Source organism: Neomonachus schauinslandi, chromosome 2 (genome assembly GCF_002201575.2).
Source record: "Neomonachus schauinslandi chromosome 2, ASM220157v2, whole genome shotgun sequence".
NCBI classification, from domain to species: domain Eukaryota; kingdom Metazoa; phylum Chordata; class Mammalia; order Carnivora; family Phocidae; genus Neomonachus; species Neomonachus schauinslandi.
In genome coordinates, this window is record NC_058404.1 from 125,167,999 (window position 1) to 125,185,066 (window position 17,068).

The window sequence follows — 17,068 nt, forward strand, 5'->3', positions numbered from 1 at the left end:
TCCTAATTGAAAGAATCCAATCACAAGAGACCACATATTATAATGGTTACATTTCTACAAAATGTCCAAAGTAGTCAAATCTATAGGTAGAGAGTAGAAAATTTGTTGTCTGGAGCTGGGGGTTGAAGGAGGGGCTGAGAATAAAAGTGACACTAATAAATGGGGAATTGGAGGGAGCAGGTATGAAGGAAATTTCCTAAAATTAAATTGTATTGATGGTTGCACAAGTCTGTAAATATACTAAAAATCAGTGAACTAGTCCCTTTAAATTGCTTAATTTATGTTAGATGAGTTATATCTCGATAATGTTGTTAAAAAAAACAACGAATCCCCCCAAAAAAGAAGAAAAATGTTATATAAAATCTCAGAGGAGTAATTTTAAAATGCTGAATGTGTTTTTAAAATTTGAATTAAAGAGTAATGAATAATGTGGCACAACACAGATCATTTTTCAGCATGAAAACTCATATCGTCACCCATTAGTCCAATTCATTACATTTTGTTACTTAAAGTATTTGCAAGGAGAACATACAGAAATTCCAAAAACATGCCACTAAGAAAGAGACAATGCCAATAGCAATTTGGCTTAAGAAGAAAGTCCATTTGGTATTTGGTGTTTGACATTTTACAGAAGAATTTCATGTGAGGAAACTCTGATTGCTTTTGTGTATTGCATGTTGGTAAAATGCTGAGTGGTGAGGCTTTCATACCCATGGCTCTTTCTTTTCAGAAATAAATAGACCCAAATTCCCATTTCCATCATCCTTGTGATGGAAGGGAGCCCTCTGACAATTTGACTGAGTTCAGGACCATAAAGGACAAAGGGAAGAAAATCTGAAAAATGAAAGCCTTTTTAGCTCCTGAGAATCATTATCTAAGTTCAGTATTAGGTCTCTAAGACATTGTGATAAGCCACCAGTGACCCATTAAGAATGGGCTAGCACTGGACTTAGTATGCATAGATGATTTCCAGTTCAATTTAGTTTCCAGGCTATATTAGAATACTGCATATCTAGCTTTATGATAAATTCCTTCAGCTTTTGTAGTGTTTCCAGAAGAGTTTTCAATGAACAGCAAGGTCAAGTTGAAAGTAGCCTTGCAATGAAAAATATAAGCAGGACAAACAGGAGGACATGTAGTTATAATTTGAATTTGAAATCAGCTGATTTATATCCCCTGCTTGTGTCATTTACTCTCTCTCCTCACTCTTGAAACAGCTTTAGAACTAGGTTCTGTAAATTCTTCCTCGTGCAAAAGATTAAAATAATAAATTCATTCAATTTCCATTAGGTTAAATGACCCTAAATCCTTTTTCCAACCTCTTATGTCAATATACACCTGGATTCATTCATCATGATGCCCAATATGTTATGAAAATAACTGAGTTACAGAATTTTACAGAAATCAATTCTATATTCACATCATTTTGTGATGATAACAAAGCAAGATAAAACATGCTTCTAATTCACAGTGCAACAATACACCAAAGAGGAATCTGTTAATGGTCACCCAAAGTGTCCCCCCACCTATAAATGATGCTGAAAATAATAATAGCTAACATTTATTGGCCATCTACTGTATGTCATGCATTTTCATAAGCTCTTTATAAATATGAGTTAATCTTATTATAACCTTAGAAATCAGGACGATATATAAATCAGGAACTGAGGCATATAGAGTTTCATTAAATTGTCTAGGTTATGCAGTATGTTACAAATTCAGGATCCTAAGGAGTGGCTAGGCTTGAGAGCCTGAGTTCTTAACCACTATCTAGTCCTGTATAATAAGAGCAGATGGTGTTGATTTCAACAGACAAATGTTCATCTATTTTTAAAAATATATTGGTTGCCAATAGCTAGAGGTCATTCTATGACATTTGCATTTTCATGGAATAGTTGCAGAGTGACATATATTTAAATTTATATGCAATTTAAAAGATCAAATTTGGGTAATTTAGTTACTTAGTAGAAACAAGGGAACAAGTGAGTTGTAGTTGTTAAAGCACCTAACGGAGAATAAAGAAATTTAACTTTTATTATGCCTCTCTAGACTTCAGTTTTCTCATCTATAATGTGAGAGCTGGAAGAGTTGACTTCAAATACTCCTTAGAATACAATAGCTATACAATTGTTTCTGTGATCTACTTCGATATCTTACATTCATATCTTCTGCCTATTTTTCCAAGAGACTGTTTATTTTTTTCTTACACATTTATAATAGCACTTAATATACTAAAAAGTAGAATCTATTCTTTGCAATATGTGTTAAATACATTTATTACCCATTTTATTATTTCTCTTATCTATTTTATGTTCTTTTGCCATTTAGAAATTTAAATAATTTTGTAGAGTCACTACATCATTTATTTTCTTTAACTTGCCTGATTTTCTGCTGTTATATTTCAACAGATGTTTCCAAATAAAATATAAAAGTAGGTTACCCAGTCTTTTCTTCCACTTTATGAATTGAATTTTTAAAAACATTTGATCTTTTATCCATTCAGAGTTTTTTATATAAAATACAAGTTAATTATAAATCAACTTTTCTCAAATAGCTAGCCAGTTATCCCAATCCCGATGTCACTTATTCAATTTTCTACCTCTTTCCCAACTATGTATTAAGGGAACACAATCTTCATTGTAAATTAAATTTCCAAATGAATTTAAGTCATTTTATAAACTCTTTCTTCTGTCCCATGGAACTGTCCATCTATGCCTACAGCAACATCGGATTGACCAATAAATGTATGGAAATATTCTGAACCTTGCTAATGGTAAAAGGAAATTAAGGTAACAATGAGATTTTCCTAAGCTTATCAGGCATTGATTTACACTTTTAATCATACCAATATTGGTCAGAGTGACAAAACCAGTCACACCAAAAACTTCGCTGGAAATAATAATTGCACAACCAGGAGGTATCCATAGTTTAAATGTGCACACTCTTCAACTTCACACAGTGATTCTTAATGTGTGGTTGGAGGTCCCCAAGATCTTTTCAGGGGATTTGTGGGGCCAAGATGCTTTTCATAATAATACCAAGACATCATTGGCCTGTATAAACATTTCACTGTATAAATATTTTGTATTGATTGTTTAAAAGCAAATATGGGCAAAACTGTTGTCAGAATAAAGGCAGTGGCAGCAAATTACATTAGTAGTCTTTATTTTTCTCCATAATGCACACATAATAGTTTCACCCATAATATCCTGATGAAGCACTAAAGATTATTAACTTTATTAAAACTTTACTCGAGCCTATGATTATTGTAATATTTTATATAATGAACTATGAAATACACATTAAGCACTCTGTTGCTTACTGAAGTACGATGACTGTCTTGAGGGAAAAGCTCTTGTATTAGTTGAACTGGCATCTTATTCCATGGAACATTATCTTCACTAGAAAAAATGATTGACAGACAAACTATGGTTATTCAGACCTGAATATTTGGGAGATACATTTTTTAGAATGAACAAAGTGATTCTGTCACTTCAGAGAAAACAACTGACCTGGCACTTACTCATTGCCAATGATAAAATTTGAGCTTTCAAGCAAAAATTAGAATTTTGAAAAATTATATGCATCACTGAATTTGACAGCTTCCTAAAACTTAAAGAGTTTATGGTAATATTAACAAACATGATTTCTTTTTCATATTATATAACAAAATGTGTCAACACTTGAAAATCCTTAATAACTTAGGGAAACAATATTTTCAAAATGATCCATGCATGGGTAAAAGGACCATTCAAAATGCAGAACACAAAATAGATTTTAAAGTAACAGTATGAAAAATTACCTTTGTCTCAGATTACACATTGCAACTAACCTTCAAGAAACTTGCATTTGTCAAGTTTTGATGTAGCATCAAAAAGAATATCCACAATTTTCTGTAAAGGCTACTAAAATATTCCTTTCTTTTCCAACTTCCCATGCGTGGGAAGCAAAATTTTCTTTATTCACCTCACCAACATTACATTAAATGCTGAAGCAGATGTCAGAGCTCAGCTGCCTTCTATTAAGTCAGATGTTAAAAAGATTTGCAAATATTTAAATGATGCCACTCTTCTCACTATTTTTTTGGTTTGAAAAAATATATTTATTTTTTATAAAAATATGTTAACATGCATCCGTTGGATATTATTTCACATAATATTGTTAGTTATAATAGTATTTTTTAAATTTTTTTAAATTTCTCAGTTCTAATTTTTAATTTTTTAATTTTAGAGCAGCAACTACTGATAGATAGACCCTATATTTTTAAAAACTTGTTGCTTCCATCAATAACTTCTAAAAATGTAAAAGGGTCCTTATACCAGAAAGTTTGAGAGCTGTTGACTTTGGAAATCTACTAATAAAAAATCATCTTGAGTAAGTACACAAAATTATTAATAAACTAGTAACCTCAAGATATTTCACATTCTTTTCTTTTCTCAATGGAAGTTTTTAATTGAGGTTATTCTAATCCAACTCCATAGTTCCATACTGGGAGAAGATATCGTCTCTTTTGGTTGATAAGCTACAATCAGAAGATACCTTAAGATGGGAGGTGAATATATTACACATGCAGGGACATTGTGCCAAAGGGTAGACCAGTGGCAGAAGCCACCAGTTGTTGCCCAGGATCTATTGTCATCTTCTTCACAGTAATAGACCCTATGAATTTTAAGCTGGGCAAATGAGCTGCCAAAGATACAGTATTTGATAGTGTTTTTCTTCAGCTACATGTGATCAGTGGAATGTAAGCAAGATGGTAACACAACTCCTGTGAAGACTGGAATGTGGATGTGATATCTAGAACTGGAATAGATATTTTACAAAACAAAGGGAAGTCACACGTTACAGATGGTAGAACACAGAAGGAGCTTGGTCCCTATGGATAACAGAGCCATTGTATTAGTCATAGTCTGCCAATAACTTTGTGAGAGTGAAAAAATTTCTATCTTGAAAAAGCTACCACAATTTGAGATTTTCTGTTACTCATAAATGAACCTAATTTTAACTGAGAAGTGACTCAGCAGTACTGCTAGGCATATAGGACTCTATTTTATCTACATACTTACTCTCTTTTTTTAGTGTCAATGATTTTCCTTTAGCATTACCAATGGAGTTTTTCAAGATAACAGATCATTATTGAAGTTGGCATCTCAAGTTTCCTTACCAAATATCTTTGGTAATCCTATTTCTATAGCACATGTCCACACAAAGCTACTGATACTCTTTTTTGACTTACTGGAAGATTTCAGAGCTAGTTCACACTCTAATTTATACACACATACACACACACACACACACTCGCACACACACACAATGAGCCAAAATACTTGTTGTTTATAAATTAAAAATTACTCCATCATTAACTAAATTAAGATTACTAGCACAGGAAATGAGCTAGGTAAATCTTTCCATCATTGAACTACAAAATGTTGGAATTAGAAGATGTCTTAGTAAACATCCAATTCAACTCATTCTTCTTTATAGATAAAGATGTTTAGCACCACAAGGAAAATTTACTTTAAGATGATTACTGATAAAGCAGGGACACATAAAAGCACATATTATTAATTCTCCAGCACATTCATTATAACCAGTAAGACCCGTTTCATCAGCTTGGTATACTGTAAGTGAAGAGCATGTCCTTTCTTTCTTTCTTTAATTACTGAAAACCCTAATTGCTTTTATTAGCAGGAAGGCTGATTGCTGTAGAACTCTGTGATCATACTTGCTTCAGACTGGTAGTGAGAAGATGGAGAACTTGATCAACTCACTCAACCACATCACTTTCTCTCTTCTCTCTTTGACACACAGATTCTTCCTTTGACACATAGCATTTATTTTATGTCATACAGATGTTTCAGTAATATAAGTTTATCTAAAAACACTGTGAACTTAGTGGAAAATCATACTTTAAAATGCAAAATTCATACTATACTTAGTAAGATGTAAGGCTTTTACTTTGTTAAAATAAATAAGAATTCCTTTATTTAGTGCAAACAGTACTTTGATTTTTCTTTTAAGAATAAGATAAAAATAATTTAGATATTGCTTTAAATTTGACTTCAGGAATCTTTAGAGCCTTCCAGGATCTATTTTATCTAACCTCCCTAAATGATATCCAAGAGATTTCTTTGCAAAAATCTTACTTAGGTACACAATCTTTTCAGTAGATGGCAATTATACTTTAATTTAATTCACTGTTTCTCTGCCCACTGCATTGATCTTTTGTCTATTTCTGTGCAAGTTAACTTATTTTGATATTTTATGTCATGAATCACTATAGAAATTTAATTAAATTGATATATTAACTGTGCTGTAATTGCCACTGAAGTATTGTAAATGTCAGGCCACTCTGCTCCCATCCCAGATCAGGACTGCAAATAAGATACTGCAACTCAGATTCTTTTCTTTATCAAGAGAGGTATACAAAAAATAACACAGATATCTATTTTGGTCCAGGATCTGGAGCTAGAATTTTACCTTCCGGATGGATAGGATAAATGCTTTTGCAGAATATTTGAATAATTACCTTAAATTATTTTTTTTTGCAAATTTTTCTAATAGTCCCATGTTCAATATTCTTCTGTGTCATGATCTGATCATGGGTAAATTGGCTGTCAATGTTAATGCCATTTGCTTTTTTAGACTAGGATTTATTCAGCTTATTTAAAAACATGTTAGTTTCATCTCAGTTTTCACTGAGATTATTTTAAACATCTCTCCTGTTGATTTGCTTTAAGAAATTCCATGCTACATGTTATCAATATAAAATTCTTATAAAAATAAAATACCCAATTTAGCAAATTCATCATCTGAACACACAGGAATGATAATTACACACTTTAAGTATTTATCAATGTGGCAGCACGGACTCTTATGGAGCTAACTGGGCCAGAGTATTTAAGATAATTAAACTTGCGTTTAAGAAAAGAGAGCACTTCCCACAGTATTGGTACTTAGACTGAAACAGGAGCATTTGTCTTGCAGAGTAAATGTAAGTTTAAATATTTTGAATGTTTAATATTTTTCTTTATTCAAAATTCATACTCTTGCATGCAATCAAATACAGAAGTGAAATCAGAGTAGGTGGTAAGTCATAATTAGTTTGAATCAACTACTGATACAAAGGGTCAGAATTACTTATCATTACATCCCAAATTAACATAATTCCCCCCTAAAATAAATGGGGATAAGGAAGTGATTTAGGCATTAATAAGCATTAATTTATATAAAACTTTAACTTTCAATATCTTAAAACCATTTAATATCCTAAAACTCTAGTTAGTTGGCATTTTCCTCTTCACCCTTTTAACAGTCTCTATGAAATCGATGATGTTGCCTCTATCTTAACATCCAAAACAATGTAAGGTATAGTGTCATAAATAAATATTGGGGCATGTTAATTAAATACTGGAATAATGAATAAATACTAAAACACATTTTTGATTTGAGGTTTTATAAGAAAGCTTACTTTTTAAGTGTAGAAATCAATTTATTTTTAAAGTTATCCTAGAATTCTTTTGGTAATTTTTAATAAACTTCATAGTTTAGACAGTCTTAGATTTACCGAAAAAAATGCAAAGATGGTATAGAAAGTTTCCATATACTTCACACCCAAGTTCCCTTATTGTTAATATCTTCCATTGATATGGTACACAATTAATAAATCAATACTGACATATTAATATGTATTGTTAATATCTTAACATTACTATGCTCACAATGAATCATACTGAAACATTATTAACTCATGTTTCTACTTTATTCAGATTTCCTTAGTTTTTATGTCAATTTCCTATTCCTGGATCCCATTGAGGATTACCATATTACTAGCCATTCTGTTTCTGTAATCTCCTCTTGGCAGGTTCTCTGACGTTCCTTGTTTTGGATGATTTTGATTGGTTTGGGGAGTACTAATCAGACTTTTTGTGTAACATCACTCAATAGGTATTTAATGTCTTTCTCACGATTAGACTGGAGTTACATGTTTTGGGAAGAAGACCATGGAGTTAAAGTACCATTTCCATCACATCATATCACGGGTACATACTATCAACAAGATTTATCATTGCTGATGTTGACCTCAATCACTTGAATTAGTTGGTGTTTGTCACGTTTCTCCATTATTGAGTTACTATACTTCCTTATTTCCACCCTTTACTCTTTTGAAAGAAGTTACTATGCATAACCTACATTGAAGAAATTGGGAGTTATGCTCCGCCTACTTGAGAGTAGATACCTACAAAAGATTATTTGCACTTTCTCTGTATGGAAGACTTCTCTATTCTTTTTGTTTGTTTGTTTATTCAATCATTTATTCATATCAGTATGGAGAGAAGTCTAATTTAAGTCAATAACATCTACTACCAATGATAAGTACTGAACTGGAAGGATTGTTCAAAAATACTTATGTCAGATATCTTCTCAGCCACGCTGAAGTCATGTGTCCAGTCTGGGTCAATGCCAGGACCCACTAGGAGATGATGATGTTGGGCACTGAAGGCAGAGAGGGATTTGTGGCAAAAGTCCAGGGCTTGCCCTGGTCTTGCTCGGCAGACGAAGTGCAGTGTTTTTTTTTCCTGACTGCAAAATTCAAAATGGGGCTCAAGGTACTCGTTTCATCTACACCAGAGAAGGCAGACCGAGTGGCAAGGCTTTTGTTGAACTTGAATCAGAAGATAAAGTCAAACTGGCCCTGAAAAAAGACAGAGAAACTATGGGACACAGATATGTTGAAGTATTCAAGTCAAACAACGTTGAAATGGATTGGGTGTTGAAGCATACTGGTCCAAATAGTCCCGACACGGCCAATGATGGCTTTGTACGGCTTAGAGGACTCCCCTTTGGAGGTAGCAAGGAAGAAATTGTTCAGTTCTTCTCAGGGTTGGAAATCATGCCAAATGGGATAACAACTGCTGGTGGACTTCCAGGGGAGGAGTATGGGGGAGGCCTTCATGCAGTTTGCTTCACAGGAAATAGCTGAAAAGGTTCTAAAGAAACACAAGGAAAGAATAGGGCACAGGTATATCGAAATCTTTAAGAGCAGTCGAGCTGAAGTTAGAACTCACTATAATCCACCACGAAAGCTTATGACCATGCAGCAGCCAGGTCCGTATGACAGACCTGGAGCTGGCAGAGGGTATAACAGCATTGGCAGGGGGGCTGGCTTTGAACGGATGAGGCGTGGTGCTTATGGTGGAGGTTACAGGGGCTATGAGGATTATAATGGCTATAATGATGGCTATGGATTTGGGTTGGATAGATTTGGAAGAGACCTCAATTACTGTTTTTCAGGAATGTCTGATCACAGATATGGGGATGGTGGCTCTACTTGCCAGAGAACAACGGGGCATTGTGTATACATGTGGGGACTACCTTACAGAGCTACTGAGAATGACATTTATAATTTTTTTTCACCACTCAATCCTGTGAGAGTACATATTGAAATTGGCAGATGATGGCAGAGTAACTGGTGACGCAGATGTCGAGTTTGCAACTCATGAAGATGCTGTGGCAGCTATGTCAAAAGACAAAGCAAATATGCAACACAGATACGTAGAACTCTTCTTGAATTCTACAGCAGGAGCAAGCAGTGGTGCTTATGGTAGCCAAATGATGGGAGGCATGGGCTTGTCAAACCAGTCCAGTTATGGCGGCCCAGCCAGTCAACAGCTGAGTGGTGGTTATGGAGGTGGCTATGGCGGCCAGAGCAGCATGAGTGGATATGACCAAGTTTTACAGGAAAACTCCAGTGATTTTCAATCAAACATTGCATAGGCAGCCAGGGAGCAATGAACAGCAGCTACTACAGTAGTGGAAGCCGAGCATCTATGGGCGTGAACGGAATGGGAGGGATGTCTAGCATGTCCAGTATGAGTGGTGGATGGGAAATGTAACTGATCCTGATCACTGACTCTTGGTCAACGTTTTTTTTAAAAAGTTTAACAGTTTTGCAATACAAGCTTGTGATTGATGCTTACTCTGAGTGGAAATCAGGATTGTTTTAAAGATATAAGGATCAGTATATTTTAACACAAACATTCATCTAGGAAGTAACAATGGAGTAAACTATAACTGTTAAACAATTTTCAGCTTTTCTCTAGTTCTATTGTAGGATGTACTTAAGCAGCAAGTGTATTTAGGTTAAAGCAGTTGAATTATGTTAAATGTTGCTCTTCTACCACATTACATTGAACACTGTAGGGATGCATGTTGAAAGACATGCTTTTTTGTAAAATTCAATATAGGAGCTGTGTCTACAATTAAAAGTGAACACATTTGGCATGTTTGTTAATTCTGGTTTCATTTAATAACCTCTAAGGCACGTAAGTTGAAGCTTTTTTTTAAGTTAATGGGGGACTTTGAGACGTGACACCATACATTAGGATTTTGGTCTTGGTGTTTGTATGAAATTCTGAGGCCTTGATTTAAACCTTTCCTTGTATCGTGATTTCCTTTTAGGTGTATTGCACTAAGTGAAACTTGTCAAATAAATCTTCCTTTAAAAAAAAAAACTTATGTCAAAAAAGGCAATATGAGTTTCCATATATGATTTTCTGGCATGTGGCTTGCCAAGTTGCCTCTGGTGCTACTACGTACTAATGATGGTTAAAATAAAATAGTCTTAGGCATTCTTTTCTTTGATTCTCTCTTTCATCTTTAAACAATATGTACCCTTACCAATAAAGGAAGAAAAAAAAAAATCTATTCTCAGTTCCTCTATGGAACTCTTTAGGGAAAGTAAGGTGGACAAAGAAGATTTTACCTAAGAGTAACTTTTCATTTTCTCTTTTTCTAATCTACAAATCTAGTTTCCTCCCTCTTCTTGTAAAACTATATATTTGCTTTATTTACTCTCATGTGGTCTATGCTGAGGATAATAAGTTTGTTATTCTTGGTTCTCACATAATATTTCTTATAATTAGTTTATTCATAGTTAAATTAAGGAAAGCAAAAATTAGGTATAGTCAAACCTACTACATTTTTTTTTAACCCTGTGACTACAGATATGTTAGCTATCCTGGTTTGAATACTACACATCTTCCAGGAGACCTTAGAAATGTTCAGTTCAAGACCTTGGAAGGTCATGGAAATCATAATTGGTCAGTCATAGGATAGAAATCAAGAGAATTTTCTTGGTGAGACACAACTAATCTAATACTCCCCAATCATAATAGAGTCTTATCAACCCAAACTTCTATATATTATCTGCTTGTATAAAAGAGTAACATATATAAAAAGTGGAAAGACGATGCAACATTGTGATTAGTTTGCATCTTGTATATATTTGCCACCTTCAAGAAAAATGGAGGCTGTAAAAGTGATTGCATGTGTTTACCACCAGGCACCTCTTTTTTATTTTTTAGGTAGCAATTCAAGTCATATTTTCTAGACATTAAAATACAATTTATTTTTAAAAATGAATTAAACAGCTTCTAAATCTTGGCCAAAAAAACTGGTCTTACTTGAAAATTTATATTCACTATTATTGAACTAAATTTACAAGACCATGCTATGACATATGGCTGTAATTTTTTACTTAAATTTCCAAGAAGCCTTGTCCAAAATTGTTATAAAGATGAACAAATGCTGTGAATCTTTGCATGCACTTCACTGTTCAAAAACTAATCATCAACCGCTGGGTGAACAAATTTATACCAAGTATAGCCCAAATTGAAAGAGCAGAGAAAAATTTAAATGTAATAAGACTCCAGAAATATCCCACTTGAGTGAAATATTTGTGAATCAAATTTCGCTGCATGTTATTGATGTTTTGCTTTCTAAAATATTTTGCTTCCTAAAATACTATTGTTAGATGAATATCCTGATAAGAAGTATTTCCCCCAATTCTACTATATCTATGCAGGTAATTATTTTTGGTTCTCTTTGGAACTCCGTGTGATTCAGACGTGTGTCTCTTTCACTTATAGTGCTATGGCCTTGTGTACCATCCTCTTCTGAAAAATACTTTCTTGGAAATTTAGGAAAAGAAAATGCCAAAACAATTAATGATACAAAATAGATTTGGCATTTGAAGAATTAAGTTGAATTGCATAGAACTCAGATGGAGAAGAAAAAAAAATCCAATTAAATATCCATGTTAATCACTGAGAAGTTATTTGTGGTAGATATAAAACCATAGTTTCTAATTTTTGTTACCAAGCTCTGGTAACTAAATAATGATTTTTTTTCCATTTACAGTAGTGTACTTTAAAAGATGGGTAAGATGTATGTAATGAGTCAGGCAATAATAACAGCTGTTTACATATCCTCAAGCCATCCTATGTTTGTTTATTTATTTATTTATTTATTTATTTATTTTTAAAGATTTTATTTATTTATTTGACAGAGAGAGACACAGCGAGAGAGGGAACACAAGCAGGGGGAGTGGGAGAGGGAGAAGCAGGCTTCCCGCAGAGCAGGGAGCCCAATGCGGGGCTCCATCCCAGGACCCTGGGATCATGACCTGAGCCGAAGGCAGATGCTTAATGACTGAGCCACCCAGGTGCCCCAAGCCATCCTATGTTTAAATAGAAATTTCCCTAAATATGCATAGCGTTTTGCAGGCAGGCACATAGGTGAACTTACAAAAGAAGAAGCAGTCTCAAATCAAGATCTGATTAACTAAAAATATAATATCTATCTTTCAATCTAAATGCTGACAGTTGTTCAAAAAATCAACAAATGCTGATAGTTGTTTGATCTTACAACTTTTATATATTGTATCCCTAATTGTAGCTCCAAAGAGAAAACAACTTGCTCAGCAAACAAGACTCTAATTCTGTGGGAAAGAATAGAACCAGCAGATTGACATCTGTGCATTATGCAAATAGAAGAATAGAAAACAAGGAGGTCCTAATAAGCAACTCCTATTCAGATGGAAAAGGGGAGTGGGAGAAAAACTCTTCTCCCATAATTATTAAAGTTGGGAGGGCACTTCTTCCCAGGGTGCATCTCAGGGAGGACTAGTTTGTTTTGGCTTGCTTCCTCAAGTGGAAATTTAAGTGTGAATTAAAAAATGGCATGCTGAGTTTGAGAAACGGCTTCTTCTCTCTTTGCCAAAGAATAGCATTGGGCAGAGGGCAACATGTCATTGATGTTGAAGCTCCAGTGCGCTTTCTATACCCTCATGGTGAACAGTAAGTAGTTTAGTGCTGTTTACAATAAGAAACTTTATGAATAATGTTAACAAATAGAGTGTTTGTACTGCTGCTCCTTTAACTTGACAGAATGCTGCCACCTGCTTCTTAATATGTTTGATTAACACTAAAAAAAAACCTCTTTATTAAGAAATAAAGAGAGCAAATTTATTCTCAAAGGAAACATTGACGCACATGTAAAGCTTATTGTGCATATGACAATTTTTTTCTCAATTAGCTCATATATGTAAGGTTCATCGTATTTTAGAGATTTGAAAGGTTACATACTAATAACATCTTTATGACAAGTGCTATGCTTCACACTAAAATCTGACAAAAGAGAATGTGATAAGGATTTTAGAAAATAGGACGGCTCAAAGTGGGTAGTCTGGATAATGAGGGTAGGCAAGCCACACTCCTAGCAACTCATGCCTACGCTACATACGCAGTAAACTCAATTTATAGACCAGGTGACATTTAAATTGTCTACTGATGACCTGTGTAATGCAATAAGACCCATTCTTGGTGAGTTTCTGGAATCACTGAATAAAAATCATGACTAAGCTTTTAGAATGATAGATTCAGAATCTAAATGACATTTGTGAAAGGAAAGAGACAAGGGGGTTTTTCTGTAAGGGTATGTGAGAAAAGTCAAGCTTTAATATAAAATAAGAGATGAAGGAGGAGAAGAAGAAGAGAAGGAAAAGAGAAAACATAACTGCTGTTTGGAGCACCTAATGTGTGCCAAGCACTAAGGACTTCATGCGTGCTATTTCCAATCCTCACAACAGTACCACAAGGTAAGAGTGATGTTCCCCTTCTTACAGAATAGTGACTAATGATTTGGAAACTCATCCAAGACCACACAGCCAAACAAACAAACAAACAAGCAACAACAACAACAACAACAAAAACCGCAGTTGCCTCAGACCTCAGGTATATGTGAGAATTTAGTTGATTCTGTTCTAATAAGAATTCAGCTTTTTCCTCTGTTAGCACAATCAGTGCATAAATAAGAAATCACTCCCTGTCAAAATACTGAAACTGTGTTTCTACGATCTTTAGACCAGCCAGAGTTTTATTTTTGTAGGATCTTGGTTCTAATCTTAACAATTCAGAAAGATATAGGAAACACATAAAGAGTTAACAAGATTGTAAAAAAAAAAAAAAGTGAGAGAACTGACAAAGGCTTTTTGATGTTAAATTTCAATCACAATAAATATGTCTCCTCCAGAAGAACTGAGTAAGTTCCTAATGTGCTTTCATACTGCTAGTAGGCTCTAGTGCTTCGGTTGCAAAATGTGTGATATTCCATAGGACTTCTACAGCCTTTTGTCTAAGGGAAACTGTTGGATTTTACAAGCTATCAGTGACGGAAGAAGCTCTCCAATTCTTGGAACCTCAGTGTATCCCACGGAAGTGATGAGCTGGTCACTTTGCAAGACGGCAGCCCACGTGGATGGCGGTAGAGAAATTCTCTGGGCCCTGTTGGCAAGTGACTCTCAGCCTCTAATGGAAGCAAATTATATACTTTCTAAAGTGACAGTATCACTCTAGTAATGTGCAGATAGTGTCCCAGTGAAATCTAATAGCTCAGACTCGCCAGAAACATTATTAAAATAATTGCTTCCTCCTACGTTTTTTCTTCTTTTTTGGCAAAGTGCTACTTCATGTGGCAGTAGGTTTTGTAAAAGAAGGTAACAGAAACTATAGCAGGACACAGAAACTACAAAGGCAATATTCTCCCTCTACTAATTCTAATGTATGACTGCTGAAATAACACTGCAGCCTGGAAAGCTGCCTTCTACTAGAACATTTGTGGATAATTGAACTCTTGCTCATTGTTCAAAAGGTCATGAGGTTTGAGTGGGCTCTTTTTCTTTTGGTAAATTATTCAGCTTGAGTATTTATTGGCCTGTCAAAAGGAAAGTATTGTATGAACTGTCTCTGTTGCTCTCCAGTGTTTCCTAATTTGATTGTGTTCTTTCTGTGCATAAACTTGGCAGAAAATTTCCATCTCTCTTTCTCAAATTCCAGTTCGGAGACCTCTCTTCTTTGCTCTTTGCTGTATAAATCAGCCTCATGGATCAAATAGACATGAATGAAGTCAATGAGAAAAAATTGTAATACTGATTGAATGGAGAGTTTGGGCTGGATTTTTGTTTCAAGCCTGTTCAGATCATTGTTATTATTAATATTTTGGAGCATTCCTTTAAAGGAATCTACAACAAAAAGAAGGGGCTAATTTTGAAGGAATTGCTAGTCTGAGAATATCCATAGTCATCTATAATATACTAGAATGGAAAAGTCTGTATTACCCAGCCCTAAGTCTACCAAAGTAGTATCCGCACAATATCTACATGCTTTAGTGTAGTTAGTAGATCCAAAGACCCCAATCCTGAATACAATTTGGCTGCAAACTGGGGAGTTTTATTACTACAACATCATCTTCTATCCAACCTTGGTGGCACTTTAAAACTACTTCTTATATCAAATGCTGCCTGAGGAGAACTAGTTAAGAGAAGGTTACGAAAAAACAAAGGATAGCTGAATTTGTGAAAATATATTCCCCAGGCAGCTATTTGATATAAGAAGTAGTTTTGCAATCTTTACGCCTAGCTACCTCCATAAAATTGAAGACCCTTTTTATTGCTTTCAGATGAGATAGTCCCTTCAACATTTTGTCCTTTTCTGCAGTGAACAGTTCTCTCTTCCTATGGATCAGAAATTTTTATCTATTGATCATCTTCGGTGTACCTGGAACTAAGTTAGATGTTACTTCATTTCCTGTTCTTCATTTAACCTTTACAACAGTCACATGGGTCAGTCATTTTACAGAGGAAGTGAAGGTACAGAGTTAAGTCACATTCTCAAGGTACCATTTCTCATCGACGGCTAGGCCATGATTTGAACCTACACTTAAATGATACCAATGCCCAGACTCTAATTTATTTTCATGTCACATAAAGGTAGGGCTGCTTTAAGACTCAGTGATACTGGATAAGAAGCATTAGGTTCTAAAGAGCCTATCAGTACATGAGATGCTACTGATTCAATTCATCCAATAGATGTTCATTTCCATGATAATACAGAGTTCACCAACTATGCACATCTACGGCTTCTAGTTTCCTTGTCTTTATTTGTTATATATTTCCACCTCATTCCCCTGGCCTCTCCTTTAGTCTTCTGTCTCTCTCCGTCTCTATATCTACTAATGTGGCCCAGTTCCTGACTTCATCCTAGGTTTGCATCTCAGGTTCTGTAATCCTGAGCCCCCAGCTGCTTGAATTCCTCTCTACTACTTGGATAGACGAGACATGAATAGCTTTGAACTTCCAACGACTTGCTCACATACTACCTTGGCATTTCAAGGCCTGGCTTTGACTCATCAAGGCCTGATACTCACCAATCAACTGAAAAACTTCCATCTGGACTCAAGACAAGCCTCAGGCAGTGAAACTGCAACTATAGTCTTCAGTGTATTTCTTGACCTATGGTTCACGTTTTACTATAAAATCCTCAAAACCTAACATTGCAGTTACTTTAGTTCATCTCAAAACCAGCCACAGATGGTGGGAAAATATACGTTGAACAGTTTTAATTTTGTTCCTAGGCTTTCTTATTTCTACTGGAGACTCATCTTTCCCCCTCTTTCTACTTCTAAATTGTGAACCGCTGCAGTGATATATCTAAGGGGAAGGAACAGATCCATTACTCAACGGGATGGGACGAATATCACAGAATTTGTGACTATCTTTTTTTTTTTTTTTTTAGAGAGAGAAATAGAAAGCGCACGTGCACGCACAAGCAGTGAGGGAGGGGCAGAGAGAGAGGGAGAGAGTGGAACTCTTTCCCTTTTTTTTTTTTTTTAAGGAGAGAGAAAATCTTTAGCTGGCTTCATGCTGAGTGCAAAGCCCAATGCAGGGCCT

The 17,068-nt window shown here is 34.9% G+C and overlaps 1 pseudogene; it reads left to right on the top strand.

Moving 5' to 3' along the window:
- The first annotated feature begins 8,483 nt into the window (after window positions 1–8,483).
- On the top strand, window positions 8,484–9,816 carry LOC110572121 (annotated as a pseudogene).
- The last annotated feature ends 7,252 nt before the right edge of the window (window positions 9,817–17,068 follow it).